Source organism: Capsicum annuum, chromosome 9, assembly GCF_002878395.1.
Source record: "Capsicum annuum cultivar UCD-10X-F1 chromosome 9, UCD10Xv1.1, whole genome shotgun sequence".
In the NCBI taxonomy this organism is placed as follows: Eukaryota; Viridiplantae; Streptophyta; class Magnoliopsida; order Solanales; family Solanaceae; genus Capsicum; species Capsicum annuum.
This window is the reverse complement of record NC_061119.1, coordinates 168,574,156-168,590,778: the sequence shown is the minus strand read 5'-3', so window position 1 is coordinate 168,590,778 and position 16,623 is coordinate 168,574,156.

Below are 16,623 nucleotides of genomic sequence, written 5' to 3'. Positions count from 1 at the left end.
TGTGATAGTAGTAATTTCCCCAATTATGTGCCCTTTGATACATGTTATGTCTCTAGTACATACCAAGTGATTGATGAATAAGTTGTGATATAATAGTAGAAAGTTTCCTCCAAATCATGTGATGTCCAAATACATGTTAAGATCGATATAGGTGTGGAGTACTTGATGTAAGACCTTGTTGAATGAAGTACGATCTAGTATTATGTTTTCCCCTATTCTATTATATGCTTATGATTTCGAAATGCTTAAAGTGACCCTTTAGTGATTGTGATGACGAATAGATGTTGGTGATCCCTAAATGCTTGAAGAGATGCCTTAATGATTGTGATGATTAATGAATGATTATGATGATGCATGAATGATTGTGATGATGAATAAATGATTGTGATGATGAATGAATGATTGTGATGATGAATGAATGATTGTGGTGAATGAACGAATGATTGTGGTGATGACTAGTGAAAGAATGATTATGCTTTACTTTTATGTTATAGAGTCCTGGGGGTATTTATACCCGACAATTTAGCTGTTGTATAGAGCCCATGTAAGTTTCACTATAATTTTAGTCGATCCATGGCTCTTATAAATCAGTGAACTACAGAACTCTATATCTTATCTGTATCGCTAGTAATCTAGACTTAGTGTTGTACTCAACTCAGATCTTGTAGTATTCCAGTGTTCAGTTCTGGCCTCGATAGTGACCAAATAATCTATTCAACTCCGTATTGTCAGTCAGATATTGTGATTCAATAGTATTCCATTAGATACAGAACTATGTGAATTCATCTTAACTCAGTCGGATCATTTGAGAAATGTGCTCAGTGTCAGATTTAGATCAGTTTGTGTTCAGTTGAGAATTGGTTCAGAGTCTTTCAGTTGGGAGTAGAAACTAGCACCGAGTGAGTTCAGGGATGGCGGCTCCCCATCATAGAGGCCGAGTAGTTAGGAACAATCCCTGAACTCCAAAACTCCATAGCCAAAATTGGATGTAGGAGTCCCCATCAGTAGAGGCTGTCACCTATGAGAGGTTTGACTATTATATTGCCTTTGGCTGAATTTTTACAAGGGTCATCCCGTTAGAGAGGCTTTACCAGAGAGGTCTTTATCCGTGGGATGGTATTGACACCCTTCCAGCTGGGTTATAGGTTGGACCCCACCTGTGATAGGTCGAGACATGTCGGTTAAGTAACTACTTCCCACAGTTGTAGTTTTAGTATCAATTTTTAGAATTCAGGACTGTAAGGTACAGTCGTATATCTCAGTGAGGAACTCAGATAGTTCCCTGGATTCATGGGCCATCCCGTCAGATAGGCTCGGTCTCATACACAGATAATTGTTATCGTATCGAGAAATCTCCTGTCAGATAGGCTTGATCTCAGACTCATATGCTATTGAGTATTCTTGTTATCACATTCAGAGATCTCCTATCAGATAGGCTTGATCTCAGTCCCACATTATGATGAGTATTCTTGTTATTTGATTTAGAGCTCATCCGTCAGATAGGATTGATAACTGTCACAGATTCTGTTGAGTATTCTTGTTGTCAGATTTAGACATGATCCTTTTCTTATCATTGATAATATATTTTGGAATCATCCATCAGAGAGGCTACTTTTCGACCCAGTTAGTTGAGAGCAGTGAGCTCAGAATTCAGTCATTGATGTGAGTATATCCCGTTAATCAGTTATCAGTATCAGATGATTTAGTGATTCAGTATCTTAATATTAGTAGTTAGTTCAGATGATAGTAACATGGTATCCAAGTTTCCGTGTCTAGAATTGTGATGCTTGTGACTATGGCTTGTGCATTCATATATGTGTACTCGTTCGTTACTTTCATGATAAATTTAGTTTAGTAGTTGTTCATGCATGAGCCTTTGCATTTAGCCTTACCTTATCTGTATACTGAGTACATTCCTGTACTGACGCATTTGTGCTATGGTGTTTTATTTGGCACCATAGGTTTAGAGGCACAAGATCCAGAGTATCCTCAGTAGTACAGTCCCAGTTAGCAGCAGTAGCAGTGAGTCCTCTTCTTTCAAGGACGAATCTCAGTTTACTATTATTGCATCAGATTTTGTTTATTTTTAATTGACAGAGTTAGTTGGGGATATGTCCCATCAACTCCATAATTCAAACAGTTTGGAGGCTTTTCCAACGAATGTTGATGTATTAGTGTTTATATTTTCAGTTTGAGTATGTATAGATTTGTTGAACCTTATGGCCAGTTTTCACATTTATCTCAGATATTAGGCAGTGTACAGGTATGAATATCAGTAAAGGGTTAGCTTGTGGTCTCTCGGGATCATAAGCACTGTGTAACGACTAGGGGGTAGTCTCGGGTCGTTACATTTCTTTAACTAAGGAATATGAAATACCGGATATACTGATGACAAATTTGTAGGCAACTCTAACTGATAAGCTACCTTCCAAAAATGACTCAAGATTCTACATAGGCAAACATAGTGGAGACGGAGTTTCTTCTTTTTTCCAAATCTCTTCACTTCTTTTGTAGGCAAAATCTTCAAATAAACCAAGTCGCCAACATCAAACTCAGGATCTCTTCTCATCATATCTGCATACAATTTCTGATGACTTTGGGCTTTCTTCAGCCTCTCCCGAATTAACTAAACTTTCTCCATTGTATCAAACATTAAATCTGGAGCCATCAAGGTAGCCTTACCTACCTTACACGGTGCCAACTGAATAATAGAGTGATGGTTGTTGTTGTAGGAAAACTCAATCAAAGGTAAGTGGTTATCACAACTACCCTTAAAATTAATAACACAAGCCCTCAACATGTCCTCTAAGGTATGAATGGTCCTCTCTGCCTGACCATATGTCTGAAGATGAAAGCTATGCCGAGATAAACTTGAGTACCAAGACCCTTCTGAAAAGCCTTCCAAAAGTGACAGATAAACTGAGTACCTTTATCAGATATGATAGACAACGGAATCTCGTATAGCTTAACCAACTCGAGATCTAAAGCCTGGCATAATCCTCAGCTGAGTACAAAGTATGAACTGGAAGGAAATAAGTTGATTTGGTCATTCTATCTACAATGACCCATATAGAATCATGTTGTGATGCGTACGAGGCAACCCTATCACAAAATCTATGTTCATCACTTCCCACTTCCAAGTGGGGATGCTGAACTCCTGCAATGAACCACTAGGCCTTTGGTGCTCAAATTTGACCTACTGACAATTAGGACACTTAGCCACAAACTCTGCAATATCCTTCTTCATACCACTTCACCAATAGATTTCCCACAAATCATGTTACATCTTAGTGGCTCCTGGATGGATAAAGTATCATGCACTATGCGCTTCTGCAAGTATTTGTTTTCTCAAGCCATCAACATATGGAATGCAGAATCTACCCTGACAATAAAGCACACCATCTCCCCTATGGGAGAAAATCTCCACTTTCTATTCACTAACAACCTCCTTCAACTCAATCAAAATGGGATCTATGTCTTGCTTTTCTTTCACTTTGGCAACTAATGAAAATTCTGAACCATTCTAAACCCATATTCTACCCTCAGCTAAATCAACCAACGAACACCTAATCTAGTAAGCCCATTAACCTCATGAACTAAGGTCTTCTTATCACCTTAAACATGAGGAACACCAACCATAGACAACCTGCTAAGGGTATTTTCCACTACATTGGCCTTGCTTGGGTGATTCATCATACTCATGTCATAATCTATTAACAACTCAAGCCACCTTTTCTGACGAACATTCTGATCTTTCTGCATGAAAACATACTACAAACTCTTATGGTTAGTGAACACATCAACATGAACCCTATAAAGATAATGTATCCAAATTTTCAAGGAAAATACAACATTTGCCAACTCAAGATCATGGGTAAGATAATTCTTTTCATAGGGTTTAAGCTGTATAGAAACATATGCTATAACCTTACCTCTCTTCATCAATACACAACCAAGACCAACTCTAGAAGCATAACAGTAAACTATAAATCCATCTGAACCATCTGGTAATGTCAAGATTAGGGAAAAAATAAGTCGAGTCTTTAACTCCTGAAAACTCTTCTTGTAAGAATCTGATCACTGAAATTTGACTTTCTTCTGAGTCAATATAGACACGAGGGATACAATAGAAGAAAATACTTTAATAAACCATTTGTAATAGCCATCAAAACCCAAGAAACTCCTAATATTTGACAGAGAGATGTCCTGGGCCATTTTCTCACTAATTCGATCTTTTGAGGGTCAACTCTAATGCCATCATTAGAAATAATATAGTTATGGAAAGATACTGATCTTAGTCAAAATTCACAGTTATTGAATTTATCAAACAACTGATGAGCTCTAAGGGTCTGCAACACAATTAATCATTCTCACTACAGGAATAGACATGGATATCATCAATGAAGACAATGACGAGCGTGTCCAAGTACTTCTTGATCACCCTTTTCATTATGTCTATAAAGTATGTGGGGGCATTATTTAGTCCAAAAGACATAACTAGGAATTCGAAGTGACCATACTAAGTTCTGAAAGATGTCTTCAGAATGTCACATTGTCTGACTTTAAGATAATGATAGACTGATCTTAGGTCTATCTTAGAGAAATAACTGTCACCCTAAAGTTGGTCAAACAAGTAATCAATTATAAGGAATGGATACTTATTCTTGATTGTAACTTTTTTTAACTTATGGTAATTGATGCACATTCTGAGAAAACCATCTCTCTTACGCATGAACAAGACTTAAGCACACCATAGAGAAACACTGGGCATGGTGAAACCCTTATCTAAGAGGTCTTTTAACTGCTACTTCAACTTCCTTTTTAAGCTCAGCTGGAGCCATTCTGTAAGGTGGAATATAGATAGGTTGGGTATCTAAAAGGAGATCTATTATGAATTTAATTTCCCTTTTAGGAGGAACTCCAAGAAGATCTTCAGGGAACACATCTAGAAATTCCCTTACTACTGAAATTGACTCAAGACCTGGATCTCAGAACTAGAGTTTTTGAATCAAACAAGATGTTAAATACACTCTTTAGATATCATCTTTCTTTCTTTAGGATATGAAACAAATTGACTCCTAAGAACTGAAGTACTACCCCTCAATTCAATGATTGGTTCATTGGGAAACTAAAACCGAATGACTCTATTTCTACAATTAACTTAGGCAAAACATGAGTGGAGCCAAATTATTCCAAGAATGACATCAAAATCAGTCATCTCCAACTTTACAAGATCAACTGAGGTAACTTTCTGAAATACTATGACCAGGAAGCTCCAGTATAACTACCTGGCTATAATAGAGCTACCTACTGGAGTAGAAACTAAGAAGGGTTCTGCTAATATTTCAGGATTGATGCCAATGTTGATGGCTATATAGGGAGTCATAAAAGAAAGTGAAGCTCCAGGGTCTAATAAAGCATAAAATATAAAAAAATAAAAGGCCTGCAACATACCCGTAACTACATCATGAGAATTTTCCTGATATTGCTGAGCCTGGAGTGCATACAGTTTATTTTGACATTGCTCACTGGTGGCACTAGAAGTGGCACCCTGCTGGCTCGAGTGGGCCGCTGGTGATGCTGAAGAATTAGTATGGCCCTACTGGCGATCATTTCTACCCCCTGCACAACTGCCGAACACTCTCAGACCCTGTAGCCTGGGTTGCCACATCCAAAGCTTATATCACTACCAGTCTTACACTCTTTCAAATGATTACTACCACACCTCCAACAAAGAGGATTAGTACGACCACTACTCAATCTGCCCTGGGATTTAAAGCGTAGCACCCTATCCCGATTGTCTTTCCTGAACTTAGGCAATGAAGCACTAGCTGAAGATGGAGCTGGGGATGAAAAATTCTGACAAATCTGAGAATGGTTACCACTTTCTGGCCTTTACTAGGAAAAGTTGAAGCGACCTATTCTGGCCTTCCTATTCCACCTTTCTCTCTCTTTATGATTCCCCTCCTCAATTTTCTGAGCATGAACCAGAAGGCTAGATAAGTCTAACTCCTTAATCAACATTGCGGTCCTATACTTTTTGACCACACTATCAGCTACACAAAATACAAGCTTACTCATTCTAGACCTATTATCTACCGCCATAGTAGGAGCATACCTTGTCAACTAAGTGAACTTATACAAGTACTCATTCACGCTCATAGTACCCTGATTCAAATTTATGAACTCCTACACCCTATATACCCTCAAATCTAGTGGAAAGAACTTTTCTATGAAAGCTGTGAAAAACTCTTCCCACTCGACAGGCCCTGCCTCTACATCTCGGTCCTCTTTCTACTGCTTAAGCTAGGTACGAAATATATCCTAGAACTGATATGCAGCCAACTCTGAAATCTTACTCAAGGTGATTCCCATTATATCAGTCATATTTTTTACCATATCCAGAAACCACAACGGATCCTCCTCAAACTTGGATCCTGAAAACAAAAGGGGATTCATCCGGGTGAAATCCCGAATCCTAATGGCAGGCATATTTGTCGCTGGATTGGTTGGCCCAACAACCTTCTAGTTGTTCTAAGTAGATATTGAATGGTCCACGTTCATGAAAGTGGCCGTAAACTTAACATGAGAAACATGCTCATTTAGGGGATCTTCCTGAATAGACGGTGGTGCGGGCTGATCCCCATTCCTTCTTCCATTGTTTTTTTTGGAAGGAATTATCTATAAATGCAATGAAGGATGAATATTTTAAATAGAGATCATGCTCTTTAACACGATATAAGTACTTAAATAAGGGGAAAGTTTCCTAAAGATATTTTATAGCCTCTGTCCATAAGTGTGGTGCACTTCACACCCATGAACAATACACTACTAACGAGGCTTTTAAACTCCCTAGGACAGTTTGAAATCATAGGATCTGATACTAAGTTTTGTCATGACCCGTGGCTAACGGTGCTTACGATCATAAGTGATCATAAGCTAACCCATGAACTGGTACCTGTTGTGAGCACTAAATAAAATAAAGACATAACAAATATATAGAACATAAACTACTGTAGTAATATAAAATATGAATACTGAAAAGGTGAGTAAATCACAAGTTTGAAACATCTGCTGAAATACTATAATGCCAACAGTCAATATAAAGCCACTGATAATAGATGAAGGACTGATAAATAAATTAACTATATAACTGACTATCTGATTGTCTGAAAAGCCTCTAAACTGATTGAGAAATTGATGGGATAGGTCCCCAACTAACTCCGATTGACTGAAACATAGAAGTACTGAAGTAACTAAAACAAACAAATCATGTCCTCAATAGATGAAGACACACCACTACTACTGATAAATGTCACAGAGTTGTCTAAGAGTGGTCGGTAAACTTTGTATCCGAACCTATGTTATAAGACAACATAGCGCAAAGAAAAGTATGCGGTCAGTACTTTGAATGCACTGGTATATGAGTTGAGGATTGGCTGAAATACATGAGATAATTGGGTATGAATGTATGAATATGTAATATCCGAGAATGTAAGACCAAGTATAAACATAATTCTAAAATAATCTGAAAAACTAAATGACTGAAATCTATATAACTGAATAACTGAGATTTTGTACACTTGGTCAAGGAAATCTGAATTTAAATATACTAAATACTATACTTAGAATGTGGGAGGTATCATCTAACCAACATGCCCTAATTTGAGCTAATTGGGTCCAACCTATAACCCTGATTAGAATGGTGTCAGTACCGTGCCATGGGTACTAACATTGGCTGATGATGTGAAGCCATAAGGTTGATGTCCCGAAGAACTAGAGTGTTAAGCCTAAACTGATGGGTGATCCCTGAGAGGAACTTAAGCCTAAACTTATGGGTGACCCTTATATCCTATATTGGCTACGTAGTTTTAGAATACAGGGACTGCTACTAATGACTCTACCTAACTTATGGGAAAGACGCTATCCCTACAATTGCTCAATGCTAAATCCTACTCCCAACTAAAGTGAAATTAGCACTGGACTAAGATAAATTAAATACAACTGAACTTACAACTGAGATTGCTCATCATAGTCTGATTATAATAATAAACTGAATAATAATACTCATGGTTTAACTAAAATCATTTCTGAGATATTGAAATCATGTAAAACAACTAGGTATCGGGTGTTCCTAACCCACCACACTGAATGATTGTAAAATACTATATCAGGCTTGAAATACTGCAATATGCGATCATAGTTCAAAGAATCACAACATGGGTATTTTGTCAAACATGTGGAAATCATAAACTCAACATGGAAATACTTTAAACAAAAAGAAACAGCATGGTCTCAAGGCTAAATTCATAAATTGAGGATTTTACATGAAATTCCATTGATCATTACATGAGAATTGCACACTTAAGGCGTGATATGACTCATTCTACTTGAAAACACTTGTAACCGTAACTTAGAATCAAATTTAACAAGGGATTCATGGATTTGTTTCTTTACAAACATGTATAAACTCAAAATTTAAAACAAAAAAAGAGTTTTGGGCTCCACGGGTGAAAGGAATCCATGGATGAATATCCCACACACCTGAAGTAGAAGCTTTGTGGAAATTTCTTCGAAGTTGTTCTTGACCTTGAGAAACCCTAGCTTCTTGGGAAAGATGAACAAATTGCTTTCTCTTGATTCTATTTGGTGAATTGATATTTAAAAATGTAAATTTAGGATTGGGGCTTTTAAAACTACCCCTTGTGAAGCCAAAATGACATGGGTATAGCTTTAAGGGAGTGGGAAAAGACATTAAAGCCCTTCGGAAAACATGCAGGAAACCACGTTTCCCATAGGTACGAGTTGGCCTTACGAATCGTATCTTAAGGTACGACTGGTACCTTGACTCATAAGCTAGGCAAAATTGAAGTGGAATACAATGGTCATCACACAACTGGAACTTATTGTATGACTCATCACCCCTCACTCGTGTACTGAATAGAACCTTAAGGGTTCTACACTAATGTTCTTATGACTAGATCATACAACTCGTACCCCCTCTATACGACTCATAGGGGATAAGTCATACCGGTAATAAAATGATCACCATGCTATACTGTCTTGGGTATAAGTCCAATATACGACTCATACGCTAGGGTACGACTCCTGGGCTAAGTCGTATGTTGTCCAGAGAATAAAAAATCTATGGGGTATTACAATACAAAATTAAATTGGGGTAGAAATTTTAAGGAGGTCCTCAAAATTTCCACTAACATATTGGAAACCCCCCAACACTAGAGGTCAAAGTCAAGTTTTAGAAATTACTAGTTGCGATAAAATCTACATAGACTAAATCTCTTGCTATGACAAGACTTTTGAAGAATTCTTCAGAAATGATGATGAGTATTGGAAATCCTCCTTTGGATGTCAAACATAGTTGGATCTTAGGAAGAATATGTTTGTTAAGCTAGTACATAACATGACTGGCAGAGATTTTCTAAAGCTTTAGCAGAATATTTTAAAACTAGTTTCTAAAATGTAAGACTACTTTCGAAAATCTATACAAATCTTTTACTTATTGATTTCCTAGACATCTATTGGAACAGAGAGTCAGAGTGGAAGTCCCAACATGATGGAACACCCAAAAGATGGCGAGGAGCAAACCAAGGGTCGAAGGAGGTTAACACGAAGTAGTTTTACTCAAAACTAATCATTTTCCTGTGGATGCAGGGATCAATACACAAAAATGAAAATGTTTTTCAAAAATGCCCAAACGAGTAGGGAGCCACACCAATTCATATAATGCTCAAGAATAGTATTTTTCGGGTAGCCCCAAAGACGAGTTTAGTACCCATTTATCGAGAATGTTTTGAATTATCAATCTTATTTATTGAGACCATGAAGGACAAACAAAGGTGCCTTATCTTTTTTTTAATTATTGTATTTAGAATTTTTCAAAAAATTAGTCTCTAGAAAATAGCGACTTTGTGTCTGTTAAATATTTACCTTTAGTGCAGGTACGGTCAGAGGAGACATCCTTATAAGGCCACAACCAAAGGGTTGCTCAAGAGAAGGAAGAGGAAAAAGGTCATCCCCAAATCCGCAATTAGGCGACACAAACGTTATTTTAGAAGTCCCTCAAAAAGGAATTTTATCCATTGGTTTTCATTCGGTGGATTTATTCTTCAGATGCTAATCCCAAAGAAAACAATAACCTGACTAAGTTATTCAGATTATTCATTAAACTTGTTATAAATCTTGACTGTGGTCTCCAGTGAGAGCGACATTGTGTCTACTGACTGTCTACCTTGAGTACAGGTACATGTATAAAGAAAAAAATGCAGACAAACGGACTCAGGTGAAACTATTTTGATTGCCAAGAGAGCCATTTCATCTCATTCCATTGCCAAGAAGGTCATTACATATCATTTCATGGACAAGAGGGCCATAACATTTAATATCTGTTGACACGCGAGATAGAATACGATGGCATCAAGGATATCATCAACATTTAATATTTGATGACACATGAGATAGAATATGCCACCGTCAAGGATATCATTAGCATTTAATATCTAATGACACACGAGATAGAATACACTGGCATCGAGGATATCATTAGAATTTAATATCTGATAACATGCGAGATAGAATACTTTCGCATCGAGGATATCATCAGTAATTAATATTTGATGATACATGAGATAGAATATGTAGTCATCGAGGATATCATCAACATTTAATATCTAATGACATGTGTGATAAAATACACTGGCGTCGAGGATATCATCAGAATTTAATATCTGAGGACACGCGAGATAGAATATGCTAGCGTCGAGGATATAATAAACATTAAATATCTGATGACATATGAGATAGAATCCGCTGGTGTCGAGTATATCATCATCATTCAATAGTTGCTGACACACGAGATAGAATACGCTGACATCGAGGATTTCATCAGCATTTAATATCTGATTACATGCAAGATAGAATACACTTGCATTGAGGATATCATCAACTTTCAATATCTGTTGACACACGAGACATAAATGCTGGCATCGAGGATATCATAGCATGTAATATCTGATGACATGAGAGATAGTATACGCTGGCGTCGAGGATATCATTAGCATTTAATATCTGATGACACACAAGATAGAATATGCTGGTGTTGAGGATATCATTAGCATTTAATATTTGATGACATGTGAGATAGAATACACTGGTGTCGAGAATATCATTAGCATTTAATATCTGCTGACACGCGAGATAGAATACGCTGGCATCAGGATATCATTAGTATTTAATATCTGGTGACACATATGATAGAATATGGTGGCATCGAAGATATCATCAGCATTTAATATAAGATGACATGCTAGATAGAATACGTTGGCATCGAGCATATCAATAATATTCAATATTTGATGACACGCATGATAGAATACATTGACGTTAAGTATATCATCAACATTTAATATTTGATAACATGTGAGATAGAATATGATGGCATTGATGATATCATCAATATTCAATATCTATTGACACGTGAGACACAAACGCTGGTATCGAGTATATCATAATAATTAATATTTGTTGACATGCAAGACACAAATGCTGGTATTGAGGATATCATGGTTTTTAATATCTGTTGACACACGAGACACAAACTTTGCCATCAAGGATATAATGGTAATTAATATCTGTTTACATACGAGACACAAATGCTGGCGTTGAGGATATCATAGAATTTAATATCTGTTGACACGTGAGACACAAACATTGGAATAAATGATATCATGGTACTTAATATTTATTGACACGTGAGACACAAACACTAGCATTGAAGATATCATGGTATTTAATATTTGTTGAAATGTGAGATACAAACGCTGGCATCGAGGATATCATGACTTTTAATATCTATTGAAATGCAAGACACAAATACTGGCATTGAGAATATCTCATCATGAATTAGCATTTTAATGTATCAAAAGCTCATGATTCGAAGGGATGACTATAAGTCGCTATCAAAAGACGGATGACATATGAGATTTCCTATAAATTGACAATTTGAGAGTCATCTATAAGTCATATTATTTAAAATATGATAGTGTGCAAGATTACCTATGATTTTATAGTCCATAGTTCATCCATAAGTCGCAGAAACATCCTAACTGTATACTGTGCAGGGTTACCCAAAGATCGATAGTTTGAAGGTTTTCCATAAGTTGCAACTAAATCTTTACTGAAGAATATGCAAGACTATCAAATTAATATGTCCAAGGGTTCTCTATAAGCCATGTCATATCTAAGATCGATTATATGCAGATTACCCAAAGACTACAAATTTGAGATATATATATAAGTCATATTATATCCAAGGTTGGATAATGTGCAGGAATACCTGAGAGTTAGCGATAAGAGGGATATTTGTAAGTCATCTCTTATAAAAGGTCGGATAATATGTAGGATCACTTAAAAACTATCAATTCAAAGGATATCTATAATTTGCCTCATATTCAACATCAAACAATGCACAAGATTATCCAAAAATTGATAATTCAACAAAATCTATAAGTCGTATCGATACAAAAGATGTGCAAGACTTACCGGAAGTCACCTATAAAGAATTATTGTCAATAATTGGAGAGATTATCATTCCACATACAACAAGAATTATATGTCACCAAAAGGGTAGCCACTTTAGCCCAATATTACACGGTTGTAGAGACCATTTTGCATAAAGTATCGTCGGTGTCCAAGAGGGCCACCCCAATTTGAAGACATATTCAATCCACAAATGTGCTAATTATGCAACAACCAAAAGGGTTGTTATGTTTGTTATTGCAAGTTACTTTCTCCTGAATAGGTACATGAGAGGACAACTTTGCTTTTTAGGAAACAACTCACATGGAGATATGGTAAAAACTACAAACCCCTTTCATGAATTTTGTGCATTACTAACGATTCTTATTTAAGACACTGTCGAGAGAATCCAAGAGAATAAAAATCTCAAATCAGAACCATAGGTACAGATGACTTTAAAAAGGATGCAACATAATATGGAACTCTTTCTTAGGAGCAAAACAGGACATAGTCTAGAGAGAGACATCAAAATCTTTAGCCGCGAGCTAAAGGATGATCGCAACCACCATCAAACCACACCCCTATTAAAAGGCATATGGGTACTTTTGAATATTTTAGTTTCACCTTCACCATCAGGATATTTCTAAACTCATGTTAAGGGTAATCTTCTCTTTTCTCTAAATTCGAGTGATAGGACACCTAGCATTTTGGAAATTATCTCCAGGTAAATTCTTACCTATGGATTTGAAGAGCTCCACAGTCATGGTTAAGAGGTTACAAGCCTCTTTCTCAGAACTCAAACAACTTCTCACTCATCCCGAGTCAAAGATTATCTAAAGTAAAAAACAATCTTTTCTACCAAATAGGTTGAACTACAAGCAGTCTGATTTCCTAAATCTCAGGGATATATAGGCTAGGCTCTTTGTTGAAAACTCAACTGCATTTTAACCTTACCTTAATTCCTCCTCTTTTCCATCTTTTTGGTTTTAGAAAAATTTAAAAACCGAGATGGCTAGTGAATTTCTTGAAGATTATGCTTAAAATCGACCTTTATGAACTACAATTGGCCTGGATTCTCATGTAACCTAAGATATGTAGGAAACCCGATACCAAGGGTTTGAACATAACTCCATGAAACTTGTGTGAAATCCAACCTCTTTCAAAAATAAATTTGTGGTCGGACAAATTCCCTTTGTCCAGGTTACTTGCATCCACCCTACCCAAAGGGAGGGGCAAGTTGTTGAAACCTAATTTTTATCCTCCGCAACTAAGTTTAACTCCGAGTTTCTTTGATTTTAAATAAAATCAGAATATTTGTTTTATCCGAATAAAAACTTCTCAAAGTATTTATCAAGGCAAAATTTGTTATTTTAAGTAGTAAGTATATATTATCGTATTCAATTATATGAAAATATACAATTTGATTGCTTAAACATTTATTATGTGGAATATCAGATTTTAATCAAGGCATATCTTAAAATTAAATTTATACGAATAATGTATTGATTTAAATATATTTTGTTCTAAAAAAATATTTTATTTGGAAAAATATTTATTTGGTTTTATCTAAACAAGAAGGTCAGAATTAAATGAGGTATAAATTCATATTGAATTTAAATTGAATTTAGTCAATTTATTTAATTTGGCCATAATTGAAATTAAATTGGTCACAATTACAATATAATTGGCCAATTAACTTTCAATGTGGTTGGAAATTAAATAAAATTGATTAACCCCTAAACAAATTGGGGTTATTTTTTAAAATAATCCCAAAATATATCCTAATTAAAATAACCCAAAAAATATCCTAATTTACCCCCAGCCAACCCAGGCCCAATACCCTTTACCCCTCTTCTTTCTCTTTTAACCAACGCACAACAAAAACATTGAAAATAACAACATATACATACGTGTATAACACCAAAAAACCGACCAAACCTACAAACCTAATTCAAACCCGATACAACCAAACAGCCGCAACAATAATTTCAACAACCATTTTTCCCATATTCCCTTCGTCTCGTACAGTGTCATGTTTGGAAATAGGTTAGGAATTTTGTGGAAGCTTCTACAGATTATCCACATCCTCCTTTCCTATTTTCTCATCGTACAAATAAGGACGGAGATATACTATTCACCATTAATTTCTTTGTTACCTCTTCATATCCTTTCAATTAGGAATTTTGATTTTCATCCCACATCACCTAAAATAGCCATTCATCCCAAATTTTCTTCTATATAAGGCTCATTATGAGCTGAAATAGGCAAGTCTTGAAAGTTGAAAAGCTATCTAGCAAAATTCTCATTTTTTCTAGTTAAATTTTTTTGTAAAAGGTTGTCGAAGATCTCAGAGTCAACATGAAGCTTTTTGGTGGTGGTTGAGATACCGTCGGTAGATCAAGACTCATTTTTCTTCCCCAAAAGAGGTAAATACACCTCTCATTTTATTCTATTATCGCTTTATTCTTCTTCATCGCCTTCTTCATAAATTATAGAAATGGTGCGATTATTATCTATAGATGGCTAAGATGTCCTTAGGATTTATTTATAATAGTTGTTATGTTGTTCACTAAACTAATGTTCAAGTAGTAGTTATAGATTCAGTTATTTTGAATATGCTGCCTCATGATTAATGATATTAGTTAGCTAGTGTTGATCAACATATATATCTCGTTGAATTTCTGCTATTTCTTGTCTAATTCGCCATCTCAATTTAATGATTACCATTATGATATTTTAAACCACTGTCAGCCTCAACCTTGTTTCATTATGAAGGTAAAGGGAGTTTCTTTGATTTGTTATTTATCATTTGACCTCGAGTTTAATTTCTAAGTCTCATAATATATGTTTAGTTATGCTTGTGAAACCACTGTAGAATCAAATATTATTAATTCCCCATATAAAGTTTGTACTTGAATATTGTGGATTGACTTACCATATACTAGTTGAACATCCCCATCTAGTCTCGATATTTTGTTTTAGCATGGCTCTCTCTTGGATTGTTTTCATTATTTTTTTTAACTTTATTCTTAGTGCAAAGTTATTAGTGTCAATATAATTGACTGTATTGACCTGATGTGGGTTGTTTTCTAATCCTCTTGACCTTTAAAGTCAATCAAAATAGTGGGTGAATGTCCATAATAAGGTAGATAGTCTTATGGACCCGTAAAGACCTTTCCTTTTACACTGGAAAATTTATTTAAGTCGGTCAAAGAGAAGACGAGGATGAGGTTTTATTATACTCCAATTGAGGTTATTAGCTATACTCCTCCCCATGGGTTAACTATAAGGGATGTTATCTTTGTAGATAAGATTACTCAGATATTTTGAACCTGGGTAGCTACATTTTATTTTAAAAAATGTCTGGCTTCTTTTGCTTTATTTCCTTTCCCTGTTTCATTGTACACATTATTGATATGATTAGAAGCGTGATTCCGTTGTTGGCTGCATCTTTGTTCCCTCATTTGTTGTACTGGATATGAAAAATTTTGCCTCCTTTAAGATGAATGTTAATTTTGTCTTTGCATGATCAATTGTCATTTAAGTTTGATATTAGGTCCTTGCACTGTCTATTTGCAACTTTGTGACCAAGTAAGATTTTTAAGTTCACTTCTTTTGTATCGCTTAGAATAAATGTCTGCTAACGTTTTTATATTGATCGTATTTTGGATCGTTAGCCTAAAACTTGTATGGTTTTGTAAGGCTATTTACGTAAGAAAGGATGTGCTAACTCTCTTAATGAAGTAGAAAATTGGTCGGCTTGAATGTTGATAATAAGTTATGTTTTTCGTTTGATTCCTTTGATAAAGGGTGTTTGAAATATATGTTTACTTGGTGGGTAATCTAAAATGTGATACCTCCGCCCCTGAAATGAATTATAACATTGTTATGATTCTTGTGTACCTAAAAATATTATCTTTTAATGTCATTGTTTTAGATCTTAACATTTGTAATCTATATTAATTTCTTTACTTTTTCCTTTGCATATGAATGCCTTGGAGTCCTAAATGGACTCTTTCCCATTTTTGCATTATCGATATGGGCCACTGGGGACCATTGCTCCTGAGTCATTTTCAAAGACCACAAAAA